The following is a 5,534-nucleotide window of genomic DNA, read 5'->3' on the forward strand; positions in this document are numbered from 1 at the left end:
AAGAACAACAGCATGGAATTACATGTTTATTTTACATTTATTCAACTCCAGTGTTGGCTGTGTGAGCAGAAATGATATGTGCCTAAATCACAGAGTGGGTTATGTCACATGTAGTGTGGAGCAGTAATGCTCATACTGTACATGTATTTTGATAGTTGCCAATTATATAGTCAGTATTTTATCAACATGCGACACAAACACCTAAAGTCTGAGAGAATGTGAAGGAACCAAGAGGACAGCAGGACAAAGTTCCTCCTGTCACTCCATTAAACACGGTATCCAGCACCCCCAACATCCCTAGTCCTCCCCACATCCCCCCCTCCACTCCATCTTCTCACTTCCAGCACCCCCGCCCCAACAGACACATTCCTCCACAAATCCCTTCACACCAAACTCACTCAAGATTAAGCATGTGTGAAATTGAAGAGTTAATACACACACCCTCACTTCATTCACACACACACACACACACACACACACACACACACACACACACACACACACACACACACACACACACACACACACACACACACACACACACACACACACACACACACACACACACACTCTCTCTCTCTCTCTCTCTCTCTCTCTCTCTCTCTCTCTCTCTCTCTCTCTCTCTCTCTCTCATCATTCCAGGGCAAAGGCCCGCTGAAAGCATGGATGTGAATATGGGCAGGAAACTGGAAGTGTCATCCAAAGATAAACTAATAAATGTTAAAACTAATTGTAATCACCAGCCTTGATCTAAACATCCAGAATAATTCACGTTACAATGGAATTTATTGTTTTTATGGATTCAGAACAATGACAGTCAGTGTGGCTCCTTCTCAGGTTAAACAACAACAAACAGAAGTGAAAACGGTGAGAAACCATGAATTTGTCTGAAATCTATGTAGGTTTTAAAACCCTGGTGAGATGGAGGTGAAGCAGAGCCATGGATCTGAGGCAAAAGCTGCTCCTCAGCTGGTTTGTTCTGGTCTTTATTGCCCTAAACCTTTTGCCAGAGGACATCACAAGGAACAAAAAGTGTCCAGCATGTGATTTGACCCATTCTGTTCACAATTTCCCCTAAGTGAGGAGACAGTATGTTATTTTTTTAACAAGGTTCTCTTGTTTAATCAAAACATTTGCAGTGGTCTCTAGTAGGAATGAAGGCCTTACCAGTCGTACTCTGGGGAACAAAACTCCAGTGCACCAGTTTCAGGAAGTCAGATCACAGCTGAGCTTCAGACGACACACTTTGGAGTCTTCCGTCCTAATATTTGGACATCTCTCCTTTGATTGGCTAACAGCAACAGACTGATTACTTTGCGACACTGATGTTTTATCTCCACAAATAACAAAAGCTTGAAGGAGTTCTGCTGTGTTGTGGAGTTGCTAATGCTAATGGTTAGCGTCTACTAGTGGAGAAATGCTTTTCTGTTTCCTGGACATTAAACAAACAGCAGCCTTCCCCGTCATGGGTCAGGTTGGGTGAGTGCATGAATGTTAAGTGACAGTGTGGCGTAGATCTGTCAGGCGTTTAAAATCCTAGATTTTTACATTTGTTTTCTATCAGAAGCTAATGAAGGAGAAAGGCGTAGACTCTTTCATGCTCAGCCTGCATGAAAAATGTAGTTTCGCAGTCAACCACATTTTTATAGAATAGAATAGAATAGAACACACATGTATGTACAGATAGGCACTAATCTAGGATTGTAACCTTCAACCACTAAAAACCACAAATAAAACAGGAAGAACTTGGATTCCAGAACTAAGCACCGTACTGTAAGAGGCACAGACATACTATGTAAATCTGGTATTGAATGAGTATTGAACACATAATGAGTATTGCATTGATGTTATTGTGAACCAGGATAATGCCAGTTCAGCTTAAACTGAGGAGTTAGACACTTACTGCAGAGGGGATGAATGACCTACAGTAGCATTATGTTTTACGTCTGGGATGTCAGTCTGCCTCTGAAGGAGCTGTCCATGGTCTCCATAGTGGAATGCAATGAGTGGGAGGGTTTTTTTAAGATGGTGGTCATCTTCCTCAGCATCCTCCTTCCACACGTCTCCTCAACTGTATCCAGTGGGCAGCTCAGGACCGAGCTAGCTATGTGAACTAGCTTGTTCAGTCTCTTCCAGAGCTGCCTGCACCCCCACAGACCAAAGCAGAGTGGATAACAGAGCCAATCACAGAATGATAAAAGGATTTTAGCAGATGGGAAATAACTCCGAAGGACCTCAGCCTCCTCTGTATGTAGAGGCGGCTTAAGCCCTCCTCATACAGCACATCTGTGTTGTTGGACCAGTTCAGTTTGCTGTTGAGATGAACACCCACGTACTTAAAGGTACCCACCACCTCAACATCGTCTCCATTGATGGTTTCTGTGCTGTCTCTACTTTATAATACTCTGTCAGCTTGTGAGAGGAGACAGGCGCATGCACATATGGAGATGCTTTCCTTTCAGACTTCCACGTTACCTGGAGACAGTTGCAAAGCTATTCCTCCCAGAACTAATGACCAGTAAAGGTTTTCCATGGGGTCCTGCTACCACTGCAAACTCATCTCTGGTTGACGATTGTATTTTCAATACGTGTATTTGTATTATGTTCATGAAATTTGGAGACTTTTAACATGGACACATTCATCCCTCGTACTCCTCTACCTCACGTGTCCTATTACTTCCTTCCACAATCCAAAAGTCTGTTGTGTACTCATGTTGTACTCATGTGCATGTTGTAGTCCTTCAAAGAAGATGTTCATACCATCGTGAAAGAGTGTGTGTGGCCAAACCTTCCTGCCACTGGCCTGGAACAGACCGGCAGTTCTGTGATGGTCCAGAACATACAGATGGCCAGTCCACTGCTGACTGTCACAACTGAGCCATGTACAGGTGAAAAGTTTAAAGTCTGCTGGAACACCTGACTCATTCTACAGTTTTCATTTTATAATCTAGACATCATATACAGTAGTCCAACTGTTTCTTTACTTTTTCTGTCATTAAGTGTGATGCGGAAGTTTGGGCAGCCTTGTTATTCTTCATTGTTTATGCATAAATTGTTGGTTGTTACGATAAAATATTTCAGTTAAATACATCATATAGGAGACACACAGTGATATTTGAGAAATGAAACAAAGATTATAGGATTTATAGAAAGTGTGCAATAATCGTTTAAACACAAATAGGCAGGTGCATACATTTGGGCACCACAAAGAAGAAACAAATTCAATATTTAATAGATCCTCCTTTTGCAGAAACAACAGCCTCCAAACAGTTTATATATACATACATATATATATATATATAGAGAGAGAGAGAGAGAGAGAGAGAGAGAGAGAGAGAGAGAGAGAGAGAGAGAGAGAGAGAGAGAGAGAGAGAGAGAGAGAGAGAGAGAGAGAGAGAGAGAGAGAGAGAGAGAGAGAGAGAGAGAGATTCCAATGACAGTCTGGATTCTGGTTGAAGGTATTCTGGACCGTTCTTCTTTACAAAACATCTCTAGTTCATCCAGGTCTGATAGCTTGTGAGCATGGACAGCTCTCTTTAACTCACACCCCAGATTTTCAATAATATTCAGGTTTGGAGACTGAGATGGCCATTCCAGAGCACTCTACTTGTTCCCCTGCATGGATGCCTTGTTAGATTTTGAGCAGTAATTTTTACTTAGTTGCTTTTAATTGTCTCTGTTTTATTTTAGTACTGTACAGCACTTTGGTGGTATGCTTCTTGGCTGTAAGGTGCTTTATAAATAAAGGCTGAGTTGAGCGGAGTCAGTTTCCCAGGTTGTAGACCATATTTGATTTTATTAATTTATTTATCTTTGTTTTCTTTCGAAGTTTAAATAAGTTAAACAAATTAATGTGAAATAATCATGAGCTTATTTTTCTCCTTGGGTATTAACAACTTGTCTGTACTTTTAATAACGTTGTGGACTGATGCATCATCTAAACAGAAAATGATGCCCACTTCAAATTGTCTACCACTGATTCACACAAAACATAGAAAGTCAAATGTATTCATTTTCATAAAATGATGGAAAAACACTGCGTTATCTTTGACCTCATGGGTATCTTTTGATCTGAGGTGATTTAAAGGATCTTTAGGACGTTCAGCTACTCTGAAACAAAATGAAAAGAAATAACTGGTGGCTAAAGGCCTTTCTTCTGGATTGTTCACCATCATTTTCTGCCAATAACATGAAATAATGTTGTCGAATATTATTGTTTCTTCACCACTTTATAGGTTTATGGTGGCCAACACAGGCCAGGAGACAGCTAAACAGAGAGTGTGTAACATGTTTCAGAGATCTCCCATTGGCTCTTCACATGTTTGCATAGGAGTGTGTGAACACACACACACACACACACACACACACACACACACACACACACACACACACACACACACACACACACAGAGACACACACACGCGCGTGTGATTGGGCCACACTGAGAGCAGACATTTGCTCGGTGTGAGGGCCATTACTGTCTTCTTCTTTTGTTTGCAGCACATGACACACTCCCTCTCCCACTGTGTGATAATACGGCTATTTTCTCAGTCAATTTGCCGCTCGCAGCATCCAGCATGCAAATATGGAAGATGATACTGATTGGAGACAAGCCTTCTCATGTAAAATGTGTGCCAACTGGTTAAGCTGGAGTCATTATTGACAAGGGGTGCCAGTGGTTCTTTTAAATTGTTTCTTGTATAGTTGTATGGGTGTGTGTGTGAGTGTGTGTGTGTGTGTGTGTGTGTGTGTGTGTGTGAGAGAGAGAGAGGGGGGGGGGGGGGGTTAGGTGTAACAGAACAATTATTTCTGAAAGAAACATGATCACATCCCTCCCTTTGTTGAGTTTAGGTCTAGGTGTTCTGACGTCTGTGGGTTGGGAAGTCCCTGGGCTCTGATACACTCTTCTCTAAAATCTGAGGATTCGTCTCAATGCTGGAAAACAGACCAACCATCAGGTGACCCACTCTGGTCAGCAGGGGAGGATTAAGGTGTGCAGGGGCCCATAGGCTACTCTTGTTCGGAACCAAAAATGCTTGGTCGAAGTGAAATATTCTTATCCTATATTTTTATCTGCAGATATTTATTTTAATTAGGGCTGTCAAACAACTAAAAATGTTAATCCAATTAATCATAGGGTATTTGTGAATTAACCTTGATTTGCGAATATTTTCTTTCATTTTCATCCATTTTACCCCAGCAGCCAGGATCCGGGTTTAAAGAGCAAGTCACTCCAAATCAACATTGTTTTGCTGATAAACTATTTAAATGAGGGTGTGATTGTGCTGCAGACAAATTTAGTCAATAAATTGGCATCTTAGTGCATCCTAGTTAAAATTTAAATATTCTGCCTAAAACTGTCAGTGATGCACCGTCGTCAGGCAAAAACTCAGCACTGTATTTTAATTGAAATCTGCCACCGCTATTGGCTAAGAGGTACACAGTGATGTTAGATGGTACATTATGATGTCACAATGTCGTGAGTGTGTGTATTTGTTAGCGGCTCCACCCTCTCGGTCTGCTAGGCAACAGC

This window comes from Nothobranchius furzeri, chromosome 13 (assembly GCF_043380555.1).
Source record: "Nothobranchius furzeri strain GRZ-AD chromosome 13, NfurGRZ-RIMD1, whole genome shotgun sequence".
Classification (NCBI taxonomy): Eukaryota; Metazoa; Chordata; class Actinopteri; order Cyprinodontiformes; family Nothobranchiidae; genus Nothobranchius; species Nothobranchius furzeri.